The sequence below is a fragment of the Geotrypetes seraphini genome, chromosome 4, assembly GCF_902459505.1.
Source record: "Geotrypetes seraphini chromosome 4, aGeoSer1.1, whole genome shotgun sequence".
Lineage (NCBI taxonomy): Eukaryota > Metazoa > Chordata > Amphibia > Gymnophiona > Dermophiidae > Geotrypetes > Geotrypetes seraphini.
In genome coordinates this window covers 45,925,023-45,940,980 of record NC_047087.1, presented here as the reverse complement: position 1 = coordinate 45,940,980, position 15,958 = coordinate 45,925,023, and the positions used below count along the sequence as shown (strand labels likewise).

At 45.2% G+C, this 15,958-nt stretch overlaps 1 long non-coding RNA gene across 2 annotated transcripts in view; it reads right to left on the bottom strand.

The window, feature by feature from the left end:
- Positions 1 to 6,088: 6,088 nt before the first annotated feature.
- Positions 6,089 to 15,958, bottom strand: part of LOC117359347 — an 88,535-nt gene continuing 78,665 nt past the window's right edge. For both annotated transcript variants that reach the window (XR_004539211.1, XR_004539212.1), the window contains exon 3: positions 6,089 to 6,182. This is a non-coding gene — a long non-coding RNA (uncharacterized LOC117359347). The remainder of the gene's footprint in view (positions 6,183 to 15,958) is intronic.

The following is a 15,958-nucleotide window of genomic DNA, read 5'->3' as shown; positions in this document are numbered from 1 at the left end:
GGGCATAGGATGAAGTTATGAGGTGATAGGCTCAGGAGTAATCTAAGGAAATACTTTTTTACGTAAAAAGTGGTAAATGCATGGCACTGTCTCCTGGAAGAGGTGGTGGAGACAGAGACCGTGTCTGAATTCAAGAAAGCCTGGTATAGGTATGTGGGATCTCTTAGAGAGAGGACGAGATAATGGTTACTGTGGATGGACCGACTGGATGGGCCATTTGGCCTTTATCTGCCATCAAATTTCTCTGTTTCTAAATGTATGCCCACCCCTCTACTATGCACATTTAGAAATTACTCTTTTTTTTTTCTCTCTCTCCTGTATTATACCATTACATAACACTGTTCCCTCATAGCTAAGCTTGAGTCTTCCACCTATAGTCCTGCCAGTGGGAAGTGTTGTTTCACATCACATTTGAATTCTCACGATAATTCTCTGTATGCTATATACACACTACTTCATGGAGGGACTGCTGGCTTCAAATGTATGGTTTTTAACTCAGATTATGAAACAGCTTTTCAGGACAAAGACAGATGTTCTAACCCTGCCTTGACTCACTCATTTTATATAATCACTCCTACCCCTAAATCATTTGCTTCTCTGGGGGGGGGGGGGGGGGTCAAGATATTCATAGGTGTTGGTCTTGAATTGTTTTGTAGGACTATGTAAATTTAAATTTTTCTGGTTGTACCAAGTTAACCCCAGATTGAAGCAAGTTAAAATGTAATTGGTCTAATTAAATGGATTGGTGACTAAGTGTTTTCTATTGATTCTCTAGACAGATGCTTTTTTTTCAGCACTAGAAAATTCTGAGCTTGTATAGTATTTGTGTACTGCCTGTGGCATGCCTACACTTTGTGAAGATGGATTTGCTGCTTTATTAATAACCACCACCTTTGTGTGCACTCAATTTTGCATTTCAATTTAACTGATTATAATTAGGGTTTCTAGTCTCAGGTGTTTATAATTGTAAACTTGGGTGTGTGATTTCCAATGGAGTAGAAAAAAAAAATTGATCATCAGCATTTTCCCCCACCTATAGCTGGGTATCTTTTCTGGTGGTATCAAATATGTACATTTGTGCCACTTAACCTTTTCCATGCAGATGACTGCTAAGTATAGGCTACAAGACCTGCCAAAGGAGGGCTTAGAGCAGGGGTGGGCAACTCCAGTCCTTGAGGGCCAGAATCCAGTCTGGTTTTCCCCAATGAATATGTATGAGATCTATTAGCATACAATGAAAGCAGTGCATGCAAATAGATCTCATGCATATTCATTGAGAAATCTTGAAAACCCGACTGGATTCCAGCCCTTGAGGAGGGACTTTGAGACCCCTGATTTATCTGATGGGTCAATTAGGACTCAAGCATAGTTATGTCTTTTTAAATTGTTATATATTTATTGCTTCAGGATTACCTGTATGTGGCAGCAATGCATATTTTTAAAGTGCATAGGATATTCAATCTAGCAATTCACCATAAATGAAAAGTCTGCTATTTTTATTTATTCAATTTTCTATACCATTCTCCCAGGGGGTTCAGAACAGTTTACAATCATTTATTGAAGTACTCAAACATTTTTCCCTGTCTGTCCCAGCAGGCTCACAATCTACCTAATGTACCTGGGGCAATGGAGGGGGGGGGGGATTAAGTGACTTGTCCAGGGTCAGAAAGATCAGTAGTTTTGAACCCATAACCTCAGGGTGCTGAGGCTGTAGCTTTAACCACTGCACCACACACTTTTTAAATGTTTTACTCAGAACTATAATATAGTTTTAAAAAGTAGTGGTTGGCTATGCCGATGTTTTAAACTCTGGAGGAAGATTATGCAAACTAAGGAAGAAGATACAGTACAATACTGTGAAATAATACTACTTTATAATTCTATTTTGTAGCCCAACGATTAAAACATGAATTTGAGAACCAGGGACGCCAGTTTCAAGTCCTGCTGACCTTGGTGATCTTGGGCAAGTCATTTCAAAGTTTAAAAAAGTAAGGCTATGACCGCGAAACACTTAACCAAGTGGGAGATAGTCGCTCGGAAGAAAATATTGCTTAAATCACAAGCTATCCAGCAATTTTAGGTTAATGGCGTTAGGCCCCGCCTAAGTGTTATGATAAACGCTACCAAGCTAAAACGAAGTATTCTGGACACGGATTATTTTAGTGTACCGCCATGCTAATGAAAGAGATGCTAGCCTGTCATCTTTGAATTTTGGAAAATTAACATTTAGTCAGCTGTTTTACTGTTTTTAAAAGACAAAACAATCTGGTTTCGCGTCCCTTAAAGTGTACCACCCGTACAGACTCCTGATAAATTGCACGGCTCTCTTGTGTCTGTCAGTGAGGGCTGGCTAAACACACTGCTTAAGGCCTGTAGCTCTTTAGCCCACGTGCTCCTACAACGTGGAATTGTTTACACATGTGACCGAGCCGCCCCGCCCCGCCCCCTGACAGCTGTTTGCAGGAGGCGGGGCGGCAGGCGTGGGCGTGACGCTGTCAGTTGAGGGTTTCCGCCCCTCACTCCTCGTGATACCGCCCCTGGGTGGAGGCGGAAGCTTTGACTTTCTAGCCGGGCTCTAGTCTGTGCTTTAGCAGAAGAGAAGGTTTCGTACGAGTGGCGCGCGCTGCATACCTGGGACTGTTCTTTCCGTTGTGAGGGCAGTGCGCGAGGCCCTGAGTGAAAGAGGAATGCGTGTAACCAGCGCTACCAGATGGGAGGAGGGAGCGTCTCTCCTGTCCGTAGGGTGAATGATATGGGAATGTCTGTACTTTTCTGTTGTAAGTTGGACTAGGATCATTTTGAGTGTTTGGCATGGTGATATAGTTAAGTTGTGGGTGTGGTTTAAATTATTAGCCAATCTGAGTTAACATACGGTGAAACAGACCATCACATGCAAAGAAATAAGTGCGCGGGTGCTTCCTTTCTCTCTCATCCGGTGAAGAGATCTGAGGAGGGAGGATCTCTCTCTGCCAGGGGAGATAGGCTATCTGAAGTATGGTTCTTCCTACTCACTCCTCACACAGTATTATGGAATTCCCTCCATCTTTCCTTACCTATGAAATCTTCCTATTCCAAATTCAAGAAGGGCCCTAAAAATCTTTACTTTGGTAGAGCATGTGGAGGGAGATGGGGGTCTTTGAACGTGGAGGACTAATGAGCTTCCCAAACTGTGAGTTACAACCTGGGTGGATTCCTTCTAGGTGCACTTTTAATCTGCAACTCTACAGTGGTGTGTGTTCGGGGTGGAGGGGGGAGTCAGTCTTATTTGGCCATGATTAAGGGGTCACATTCACAAAAAGATTAAAAGCAGTTCAATCCTTCCCTTCAGAGAGATGAAGGATGAAAGGGTAATTCAGAAAAGGTGGATCTGTGGATGGAGACGAAAAAAAAGGAAAGATACCAGACCTCTGTGGGAGGGAAGGGAAACAGAAGGGGAGGACAGAGATAGAAGATGGATGGTTAGCACGGAGAAAGAAGAAAGAAGGAGACCCTGGCAAGCAAGTTATCAGAAGACAACCGGAGCAGGGGTCCGATAAGATCTGAATAATGATCAGACAACAAAAGGTAGAAAAAATAATTTTACAGTGGTACCTCGGTTTGCGAGTGTTTTGCAAGACGAGCAAAACATTTGCAAAAGTGGCGCCTCGGAAACTGAGCGTGCCTCGATTTACAAGCACCCCCCCCCCCCCGATCCGGCACCCTCCGCTCGCGTCGCACCCCCTCCCCGCCGCGATCCGGCATCAAAAAGGCACACACACACAATTTGGCACCGGCACCAACGCACAGGACATGCTGGTGCCGGTGCCCGAAGATCTGCCTCCTTCTGCGCTGGGCCTTGAGCATCTGCGCATGCTCAAGGCCTTCGTGTTTCCGTTCTCTCCGAGATTCTCGGAGATAGAATCTCGGAGAGAACGGAAACACGAAGGCCTTGAGCATGCGCAGATGCTCAAGGCCCAGCGCAGAAGGAGGCAGATCTTCAGGCACCGGCACCGGCATGTCCTGTGCGTTGGTGCCTGTGCCAAATGGAGGGTAAAAAAAATGTGATCGGGTGGGTGCCTTTTTGATGCCGGATCGCGGCGGGGAGGAGGTGCGACGTGAGCGGAGGGTACCGGATCGCGGGTGGGGCGCTACGAATGGGGGGGGATGGCGGATCACGCGGGGGGGGGGGGGGCTTCATGAGCGGGGGGGGCAATGCCGGTTCTTGGGGGGGGGGGTAGAGCAACGCTGCTGGCCTCGGGGGATGGGGTTGGGTGGGAACGAATCAAGCGAGTTTCCCTTAGTTCCTATAGGGAAACTCGCTTTGATATACGAGTATTTTGGTTTACGAGCATGCTTCTGGAACAAATTATGCTCGTAAACCAAGGTACCACTGTATTTTCTAATATGTGGTGTTAGACCACGAAAGTGAGCTAGGATTTAAGAGAGAGAGGAAAAGTCTTTTTTGTTTGTTTATTTTGTTTACACCACTGCCAGTGTGGGTAGGAGAAGGCAAAGTGGGTGAAGAGGCTATAAAAGGGAGTGAAGAGGCTATAAAATAAACCCACCAGGATATTTGAAAAAAACATCCACTTTGGCAGGAAAATCGAATTGAAAAATCAATTCAATAGGCTGAATTGAATCAAATTTTTTTTCCCTGAATCGGGCAGCACTAAGCAGAACCCTTGAGCAGCATCTTTCTATCCCTCCCTCCCATCCTCTGTGCAGCAGAACCCTTGCACAGCATCATTCTATCCCTCTTTCCCTCCCATCCCCCCTGTGCAGCAGAACCCTGTTGACCCTCCCACCCATCCCCCTGCGCACCATCTTTCCATTTATCTCTCTCCTATCCGAACCCCACTAACCCTCCCACAATGGCATACCTCCCTCCAAACAGCAACATCGGCATCATTTTAAACAGGCTGCTTTGCGGCCTTCTCCTGCCAAGGCCTTCTTTGTACTGTGTCGCTGATGGCATCATCAGTGATGCGGCAGAGGGTAGGACCCGGCAGGAGAAGAACGCGAAGCAGCCTGTTTAAATGCTGCCGACGCTGCTGTTTGAAGGGAGGTATGTCAGTCTCATGGTGGGTCAGCGGGGTTTGGATGGTAGGGAGAGATGGAAAGATGCTGTGCAGGGGGATGGATGGGAGGGTCGGGGGAGCGCTGCTGCTGACGAATTCAGGGATGGGTTGGGGACATTCGGGAGGGGCTTCGGGGGCAATCTAACTAGGGTTTATTTTTGGGTAGGGCTTATATTAAGACCTACCCAGAAATCATGCTAAAGGCTTATTTTTGGGTTTGGTCTTATTTTCAGTGAAACACTGTAGCAGTCAGCATCAGTGTCCACATAATGTATTGAAGAGGATTGGAGAGAAGTCCAGATCAAACAGTAGATCTGAGTGGTATGGGAACCATCCTTAGTAGAAAAGAGCCATAACATTTGCCCAGGAAAGCCCTAAAAGCCAGGACTGAGTTGAGGACCCCCCAGGGAATGTTCAGGGAAGAGCAAATCTAGATCTTGAATGGTTCATTGTGTTTTTATGTATGCTCTCTTGAAATGTAATAAATGCTAAGTTAAACTTCACTAAATAAGTTATTCAAAATAAATTAATGTTATATTGACTCTTTATGGGAACATTCAAGGGGTTTGCTTTTCCCCTTTCCCCACTTGAGAATCCCACTGCAGAAAAGTAAGGACTCTGCCAGGTATTGAGTGTTATCCCCTTGCAGTAAGATGAATCTCTGAGGGAACTACCAATATGTACTTGAGAAAATTGGTTCTCCCCTCCCACCTGCTTGAATGCAGAACAGGATTATATCTGTGAGTGGGAGCCTCTTTCTCATGCGTGTAGGGAGGGGACAAGAAGACATTTTCCCCACCCCCTGGATTTCATTGTCACTCACTTGCCTGCTACTACCACTATTCCTCTCCACTTGAGCATTCTGTTGGGTACTGCAAAATTTATTCTCCTTCCTTCCTCCCTCCCCCCCGAGAAATTCCTCTCAACACTGCTCCTTCCTTCCTGTCCCTTTCAAAGTGAGGTAGGGTTAGGTTGTGTGTCTGAGGATGGTAACCTCTCTCCTGACCCTTCCTGAGTACAGAGGAAACTTGCCTTTTCTCCTTCATGGGCCTGTAGTTAGCACCTTGCTCCTGTCCCTTTCTGAGTTCAGTAGTATTTATGTAGTCACTGTGCCGCTATTCATTCCTGAAATGAGAATACAAGTGTAAACACTGCACTTTGGCTGGGGGAAATGTGTGTGAGCACCTTGTTTCTCTGGGTAACATAACACAATATTTGTATACTGCTATACACTATGGCAGGGGTGTCCAATGTCGGTCCTCGAGGGCCGCAGTCCAGTCGGATTTTCAGGATTTCCCCAATGAATATACATGAGGTCTATTTGCATGCACTGCTTTCATTGTATGCTAATAGATCTCATGCATATTCATTGGGGAAATCCTGAAAACCCGACTGGATTGCGGCCCTCGAGGACCGACATTGGACACCCCTGCACTATGGAGTTCAATACAGTTAGCTGTTAACAAGAATTATCTAAAGACCGTACATAATTGGTGAAGGTACAAATACAAACAGCCTAGAAGTAGGACAAGTTCAGTGTCAGATACAATCACAGTTAATACAAAAATCCAAATAAGTAAACAGTCTGAGATACAGTTAAAGTTGTAGATAGAGATACCCAAATTTGTGTGTGTGTGTGTGTTGGGGGGGGGTAGGACATAGTACTAAAAGTGTCTGTGCAAAGAGCATTTACAGTCGTCTGAGGGGTTGAGTGTGAGTAACACACAGAGAGCAAAGGCTTTAATGCTCTGCTGGAAACTATTGAACAGGTAGGTTTTTAATCTTTGCCTAAAATGCAAGTATGTTGAAGAGGACCCTATGATGGGGAGTAGTTCCTGGCTTAAGTGAGCTGCTTGGTAGGATAACAGTTTTGTGACAAACTCTTTAAGGCCTTCCTTGCAGGGAGGGGTAAGAGAAAATGGAGTTGGATTGGAAAAGGTGGGCTGGAGAGCAGTGTTCCCTCTAAGCGGGCGGGTGTTGTGAGCAAACTTTTTTCACCGTGAGCCAAAAATATCGGGCGCCAGCAAGTTATGAGCCAACTCGCCCGATTCTCCTCTCGCCGCCCTGCCATCTGCCGTACGCCTCTTCCGATCGTGCGCTGTGACGAGAAACGTGTGCGCTGCGATGTAATATTTTGTGCGCCAGCGCACGCCAGCGCAGCTTAGCGGGAACACTGGTTCAAATGGTTTTATTTATTTCCCCAAATTTATTTTTGTTATACGCATTGAAAATATTTGATATTGCGTTTAAATCAAAATCTCAATAAACTTGAAACGAGTGCCCGTGAGATTGTGGGAGGGTTAAATACTCAAAACTTAGAAGTTTTTGCTACGCCAGCTTTCTGGTATCTTTACATACAGTGGCGTACCTAGCATATGTAACATCCGGGGCCCATCATTTTTTGGCACCCCCCCCCATCTGTAAGAAAAACATGATTTTTAGTAACAAACCACACGTCACACATGAGTACCTAGGAAAAGGCAGCATCTTACATATTGCAGTGAGCAGTACATCAATACACCCATTGTAAAACTAAACAAGCCAGACCAGCACAGATCAATCCTACACCGTCAATCCTAACAGAAAACCATGTCTTTCGAACACACAGAACACAGAAAACACCTTCGCCTAGTAAGGAATATGTAATCACAAACTAACCCCTCCCTCTTTTACAAAACTGTAGTGTGGATTTTAGCTACGGAGGTAACAGCTCTGATGCTCATAAAATTCTGAGCATCAGAGCTGCTACCACCAAGGCTGGTGCTAAAAACGCTTCACAGTTTTGTAAAAGGGGGGATAAAATAAAAATACATAGACAAAGGTTAAATTGAACCAGCAAGAAGCTGGACTCTGCATACAATGCTTCACAGAAACAGTGACACATGTCTCCTAAAGCAATAAATAAATAGAAATTTTTTTCTACCTTTGTCTTCTGTGGTTTCTCCTTTCCTCATCTTCTTGTAACTCTCTTCCTTCCATTCACTGTCTGCCGTCTCTCTTCCCCTATATGGCATCTTCTCTCCTTCTATGCCCCTTCCAGAAACTGTATGCCTCCCCCTTCCATCTCTCCTTTCACCCCATTGGTCTGGCATCTCTCTCCTCGCCTTCCCTCTCCCACACCTCTCCTCATAGTCTGGTATCTCCCCTTCCCTGATTCTCTGGCATCTCTCTCCTTTCCTTTTCTTCCATCTTTCGCTCCCCCTCCATGCTCTCACATCTCCCCCTTCCTTTTCCCTTAGACTGGCATACCTTCCTCCTACGCTCCAAGCCCTGGCATCTCCTTTAATTCCCTCCCTCATCTTCCTTCTCCCTCCAGCTGGGTACCACAACACTCTTCCCTGCAGCTCTGCACTTCCCCACAATTGCCATGCTTCGGTTCCTCTTCTTCCTTCCTTCCTCCCCCCCCCGCGGGACCCTGCGGCACCATCAACTCTTACTCCTTCTAATGTCGGCCCTGCAGCTCCAGACTTCCTCGCACCTTCTCCCCTCCCCCTTTGGATCGCTATTATTTTAAATGTTATAGCCGCGGAGCTGTATCCATCAGTGGAGATGTCTAACCTCGGCCTGCCCCGGAACTCTTACTGCAGCAGCCGCCCGTCTAGGCAGGAACAGGAAGTCACTGTTGCAGTAAGAGTTCCGGGGCAGGCCGAGGTTAGACATCTCCACTGATGGATACAGCTCCGCGGCTATAACATTTAAAATAATAGCGATCCAAAGGGGGAGGGGAGAAGGTGCGAGGAAGTCTGGAGCTGCAGGGCCGACATTAGAGGGAATAAGAGTTGATGGTGCCGCAGGGTCCCGCGGGGGGGGGGGGGGGAGGAAGGAAGGAAGAAGAGGAACCGAAGCATGGCAATTGTGGGGAAGTGCAATCCCCCCAATGCGTCCCCTTACCTTACCTCCCCTTACCTTTGCGACGCGTGTGTGCGCTGTGAAGAGAAACTTTGCGCTGCAATGTAATATTTTGTGCGCGTGCGCAGGCCAGCGCACCTTAGCGGGAACACTGCTGGAGAAGTAAACTCAAAATTCTTAAGAACATAAGAACAGCCTTACTGGGTCAGACCAATGGTCCATCAAGCCGTGAAGCCTATTCTCACGGTGGCCAATCCAGATCACTAGTACCTGGCCAAAACCCAAGGTGTAGCAATTTTACATGCTACCAATATACGGCAAGCAGTGGCTTCCCCCTTGTCTTAGACTATGGACTTTTCCTCCAGGAACTTGTCCAAACCTTTCTTAAAACCAGCTATGCTATCCGCTCTTACCACATCCTCTGGCAACATGTTCCAGAGCTTAACTATTCTCCGAGTGACAAAAATTTTCTCCTATTGGTTTTTTAAAGTATTTCTATGTAACTTCATCAAGTGTCCCCTAGTCTTTGTAATTTAAAATCGACCCACTTGTACCTGTTCTATTCCACTCAGGATTTTGTGGACTTCAGTCATATCTCCCCTCAGCCTTCTCTTTTCCAAGCTGAAAAGCCCTAAAAGTTTTAGTCTTTCCTCATATGAGAGGAGTTCCATCCCCTTTACCATTGTGGTCGCTCTTCTTTGAACCTTGAGATAAGGAGACCAGAATTGAATGCAATACTCCAAATGAGGTCGCACCATGGAGCAATACAGGGGAATTATGACATTCTTAGTCTTGTTAACCATCCCTTTTTAAAATAATTCCCAGCATCCTGTTTGCTTTTTTGACCGCCGCCGCACATTGGGTGGAAGGTTTTATCGTATTGTCCATCATGTATGTCTGTATTTACTGTACTTTACTTTTCTATGCCGTTCTCCCAGGGGAGCTCAGAATGGTTTACATGAATTTATTCAGGTAATCAAGCATTTTTCCCTGTCTGTCCTGGCAGGCTCACAATCTATCTAATGTACTTGGACAAGTCTTACAAAGATGGTAAAACAAAGTTTACAAAGCATGGTAAAAATATATGACAAAACATGGTATGGTGCCCTCGACCACCAGAGGGCATCCGCTGAAGATCAGAGGAGGGAAGTTTTAAGGAGACTCCAGAACGTACTTCTTCACCGAAAGAGTGGTGGATCAGTGGAACAAACTCCCACTGCAGGTTGTTGAAGCCAGCAGCGTGAAGGATTTTAAGAGTAAATGGGATGCTCACGTGGGATCTTTAAGGGAGTAAATTCGGGAGCGAATACTTTGGAATGGGCAGACTTGGTGGGCTATAGCCCTTTTCTGCCACTATGTTTCTAAAACATAGCATAATCAACATGGTAGGGCCAACATAGTATGACATGACTAACAAAAACAGTTAGGCAAGCATGAATGATGATACATAGCATGAGATACATGAAACAGCAAACACTGTGTGGCAAACATGGTATGAGAGATCATAGCAGGGCCAACATAGTATGGTAAATAAGGTGTATAGTAGGCCAAGGATGGCGAACAGTGTGACACAGTATGATAGAACACTGGATGACTAAACAAGGTATGGTGAGACATAGAATGAAACACATCACATGTAGTTACATAAAGTAACCCGGTTTGAACAATAAGCGGGCCTCAATGAGGAGCTAGTGAAGCTGCTTATATATAGTAAGGTGTGACATGGTCAGTTTTTCTTAGTCCGAAGATAAGGTGCACAGCTGTGTGTTGAATCGTTCAGTCTATTGTAGTGTTTCTGGGGGCATGAAAGATAAGACTATACAGTAGGCTTACCCACTGCTTTTCCTTTTTTGGGGAGGTTTGTAACAACTAGATCTTATATTATTATTCTTTCTTTTTCTGTATTGTCATTTTGCTGATTGTGTTTCATTGTCTGGGCCATTTGCCATTCTCAGTAAACATATATTTAAAAATAAAAAAATAATTTGTAACGGTGGGGGGGGGATATTCTTGTGCTGAATTTACATGGGTGCCTCTTTTCTGCCCATGTTTTGGGTAGAGGGAAAGTATATATATACTGTATTTCTTGTTTCTGCCCATTCCTGGGTGAAAATGGTGGATTTATCTGTGGGCAGAAGATTTTCTTCCTGTCCTTTCCAGGGGTGAAGAGGCTGAGTAGGAGTGGGAGGCTCTGTCTTACTCTTCCCTCAGGAAAAAGGGTGCATATAAGGGATGCTTCTCTAAAAGCTACAGCCTTCTAAGGTCTATCCTCTGCTGTCGGAAATCCAGCACATGGCCTTCTCAGGTAATAGAATTCACAGGAGTAGGGCTGGTATAGGGCATGGGCAGCAGAAAGGGGTGGGCCATGGGCTTACCAGTATTTTGCCCAACACAGCATCAGCCATTAGATACTTGGTGGCAGGCCTGGAGATAGGTTTGTTTGGATCCTCCAACCAAAAATGTGATCCTCTGCCTCTGTGAAAGGCTATTAAGCACCCTAGGTTAGGCCATAGTCCTTGAGGGCCACAACCCAGTTGGGTTTTCAAGGTTTCCATAATGGATATGCATGAAATCTACTTGCATATAATAGAAGCAGTACATGCAAATCCAGTGTAATGCAAATTCATTATGGAAATATTGAAAGCATGACTGGGGACCATGGTTGCCTACCTCTGCCTTAGGTGAATGTCCAGCCTTGTACCCTCTCATTATGTTTCAGGTCATTAGGATAAACCCCCCCCCCCCCCATTTTGGTACTTGGTAAACCCACTACCATGTGCCCTCCCCTTCTCCCCAAGATTTAAATATTAACTTTGTTTCAGTATTGTGATTATATTATATGAGTCTGTCTATATGTACAAGTTCAAGTTCAATTTATTTGATATACTGCAAATATAAAACCAAGGTTAAAATCTAAACAGTTTACAATATAATGAAAATGTTAAAAAAAAACCAAAAATGGCAAATCTAAACATGCAATCATATTAAGAAACAAACAATACATACATTACATACAGATATTAAACATGAGGAAAAAAAATTAAAATTTCAATAAAAATTAAATTCTAAAAACGGGAAAAAGGGTGTTGTATAGTAGTCAGCCCAAGCTCTTCTATGAGCAGAATGCCTGAGAAAAATAGCCTTCAGTTGAATCTTAAATGTCTGAAATGAACTTTCTGTACGAAGGTAAAAAGGCAAAGAGTTCCACAGGGCAGGAGCCCTAACTGAAAAAGATGAATTTCTGTGAACATCGAGGAGCAGTTGCCTAAACAAGGGAATTGTCAACAACTGTTGTTGAGACGATCGAAGAGTTCTCTGTGGAGAGTATGGAACCAAGAAAACCACTTGATAAGATCTGGTGTGAAAGAATATTGTACTTGAAAGATAATCGATAAGAAACAGGAAGAATATGTTCAGCTTTTAATAGATGTGTAACATGATCAAATTTTGAATGACAATAAAGCAATCTGATAGCAATATTTTGCAACCAATGTAACTGATATTTTGGAAGACCAACTAAGATGGAATTGGAGTAATCAAGTTTAGATAATACTTTATTTTTTTTTAGTTTTCTATACCGTTCTCCCAAGGGAGCTCAGAACGATTTACATTAATTTATTCAGGTACTCAATCATTTTTCCCTGTCTGTCCCGGTGGGCTCACAATCTATCTAATGTACCCGGGGCAAAGGGGGGATTAAGTGACTTGCCCAGGGTTACAAGGAGCAGCGTGGGTTTGAACCCACAACCTCAGGGTGCTGAGGCTGTAGCTTTAACCACTGCGTCACACTCTCCCCACTAAAGAATATATAAGAATACAAAGAGAGTCTTATTGAAGAAATGAACAAATAGACTGAATTTAATGAAGAGCAAAAAAAGAAGATACCGCCTTTGACATATGAGAATGAAAGGTTAAAGTATTATCGATCACAACTCCTAAAATTTTTGTTGTACAAAATGTTAGAGAAGCTCCTTTCATAATGAAATTTGAAGGTGGCATCCTTGAAGAGAAAAGCATTACTGCAGTATTTTGTGAAATTTTCTTTCAGTTTATATAACTTAGCAGAAATGGATGAATAGCTAAGTGAAGAATGAGAATCCAGCGAAAGAATAAGTTGAATATAGTCGGTGTAAATTAAAGAATGTAAACTAGAGAATGACTCGGGGACTGTTTATCGCAGTAAACCGTGGTCACCGCAGTAAATCCACAGGAATGGAGACATTTGCAACTGGTTTACTGCAGGAATGGGAACAAGACCTTTTACCGCTCTGTGGGAGCGGTGAAAAGTCTTGCTCCTGTGGCAAAAAAAAATTGCGCCCATGTCAGACTCAGCATCTTCTCCCCAGCTCCTCTTGTGCCTATTTTATCTTCAAGATCCAACCAAAGCATAAGACCAATGTGATTTGAAGAATAAAATTACCAGACAACAAAAAGTAGAAAAAAATTAATTTATTTTATATTTTGTCATTAGATTATTTCAGATTTGAAATATGTATCCTGCAAGAGCTGGACCGCAAAGCTGCTTTAGTTTCTAGCTGGCTTAGGGCTCTCTCTCTGACCAGGGGGCAGTTGCCCTAGTTGCATTCCCCTAACATCATTCCTGCCATGTGTGACTGAAGTATTCTGTTAGCTTGATTTTTCTATGTAGCATTCTGTAGTAATTTGGTTAAGAACATAAGAACATAAGCAGTGCCTCCGCCGGGTCAGACCATAGGTCCATCCTGCCCAGCAGTCCGCTCCCGCGGCGGCCCAAACAGGTCACGACCTGTCCAAATCACCAGAAGGGGCCCCCATGCCACCTTGGTTTCCTATTGCGTCCTATCTTCCCATCAAAGTCCTAGCCCTCCGGTCTTGCACATGCACGACCTGGTCGGGTTTCTATACTTATTTTCTGGTTAGCTTTCTCAGTATCCCACGATCCCTTTATCCCTCAGGAATCCGTCCAGTCTCTGTTTGAATCCTTGTACCGTACTCTGCCCAATCACGTCCTCCGGTAGCGCATTCCAAGTGTCCACGACCCTTTGGGTGAAAAAAAACTTCCTTGCATTCGTTTTGAACCTATCTCCCTTCAGTTTCTCCGAATGCCCCCTCGTACCTGTTGTCCCCTTCAGCCTGAAGAATCTGTCCCTATCCACCCTCTCTATGCCCCTCATGATCTTGAAGGTCTCTATCATATCACCCCTGAGCCTCCTTTTTTCCAGAGAGAAGAGCCCCAGCCTATCCAACCTCTCGGCATATGGGCAGTGTTCCAGCCCTCTTACCAGTTTCGTTGCTCTCCTTTGGACTCTCTCGAGTACCGCCATGTCCTTCTTGAGGTACGGCGACCAATATTGAACGCAATATTCCAGATGCGGACGCACCATCGCTCGATACAGTGGCAAGATGACTTCCCTCGTCCTGGTTGTTATGCCCCTTTTTATGATGCCCAGCATCCTGTTGGCTTTTTTTGAGGCCGCTGCGCACTGTGCAGATGGCTTCAGTGATGCATCCACCAGCACTCCCAAGTCTCTCTCAAGACTGCTTTCTCCCAACAATGCCCCCCCCAATTTGTAGTTGAACAACGGGTTTTTCTTCCCTATATGCATGACCTTGCATTTTTCCACGTTAAAGCGCATTTGCCATTTGTTCGCCCAGTCTTCCAGCTTGTTTAGGTCCCTTTGCAGGTCCTCACACTCCTCCCTGGAGCTAACCCTGCCGCACAGTTTGGTATCGTCTGCAAATTTTATGACCTCGCACTTTGCCTCCTTTTCCAGATCATTGATAAATATGTTGAAGAGTAACGGCCCCAGCACCGATCCCTGCGGCACACCGCTCGTGACTCCCCGCCAGTCAGAATATTGGCCCTTCACTCCGACCCTCTGCAGTCTACCCGACAACCAGTGCTCTATCCATCGGTGCACATCCCCTCCCACCCCGTGGTTCCACAGCTTCCTAAGCAGCCTTTCATGTGGCACCTTGTCGAAAGCCTTTTGAAAATCGAGGTAAATGATGTCGATGGGTTCCCCATTGTCCACCCGACTGCTTATTCCCTCAAAGAAGTACAGAAGGTTCGTTAAGCATGACCTTCCCTTACAGAATCCGTGCTGGCTTGTTCTCAGTAGGCCATTTCTCTCAATGTGCTCACAAATGCCGTCCTTTATCATAGCTTCCACCATCTTCCCTATAATTGAAGTCAGGCTCACCGGCCTGTAGTTCCCGGGGTCACCCCTCGATCCCTTTTTGAAGATAGGTGTGACATTCGCCAATTTCCAGTCCTCCGGTACCTCTCCAGTTTTCAAGGATAGGTTACAAACATGCTGGATTGTGCCCGCTATTTCTTGTCTTAGCTCCTTCAGAACCCTCGGGTGGATCCCGTCTGGACCCGGTGATTTGCCGCATTTTAACCTGTCTATCTGTTTGAGGACATCCTCCTTACTTACCTCTATATGCTCCAATTTCTCAGCCTGTTCCCCACTCATGAGCTCCTCTGAGTCCGGTATATTAGATGTGTCTTCTCTCGTGAAAACCGACGAGAAGAACGTGTTCAGCCTCTCAGCTACCTCTTTATCCTCTTTAATCACTCCCCTCCTATCCCCATCGTCCAACGGCCCCACCTCCTCTCTCGCTGGTCGTTTCCCCTTTACGTAACTGAAGAATGCCTTGAAGTTTTTCGCCTCCCTGGCCAGCCCCTCTTCGTATTTCCCTTTTGCTTTTCTAACCTCTCGGTGGCATTCTTTTTGGCATTTCCTGTGCGCCTGGTGATTTTCCTCCATTGGATCCTTTTTCCATCTCTGGAAGGATACTTTTTTGTCGTTTATTGCCCTCTTTACTTCTGCTGAGATCCAAATCGGGTCCTTTGACCGCTTGTTCTTGCAGCCTTTCCTGAAACTGGGGACGTACTTTTTTTGTGCTTCCTGCAGGGTGTCCCTGAATAGGGTCCAGGCGCTTTCCACAGTCTCCATCCTAAAGATGTTTCTGAGCTTCCTCCCCACCATTTCCCTCATAGCAACATAGTTCCCCTTCTTGAAGTTGAGCGCAGTTGTTGCGGTCCTCCTTACTATGGGTGTCCCCCT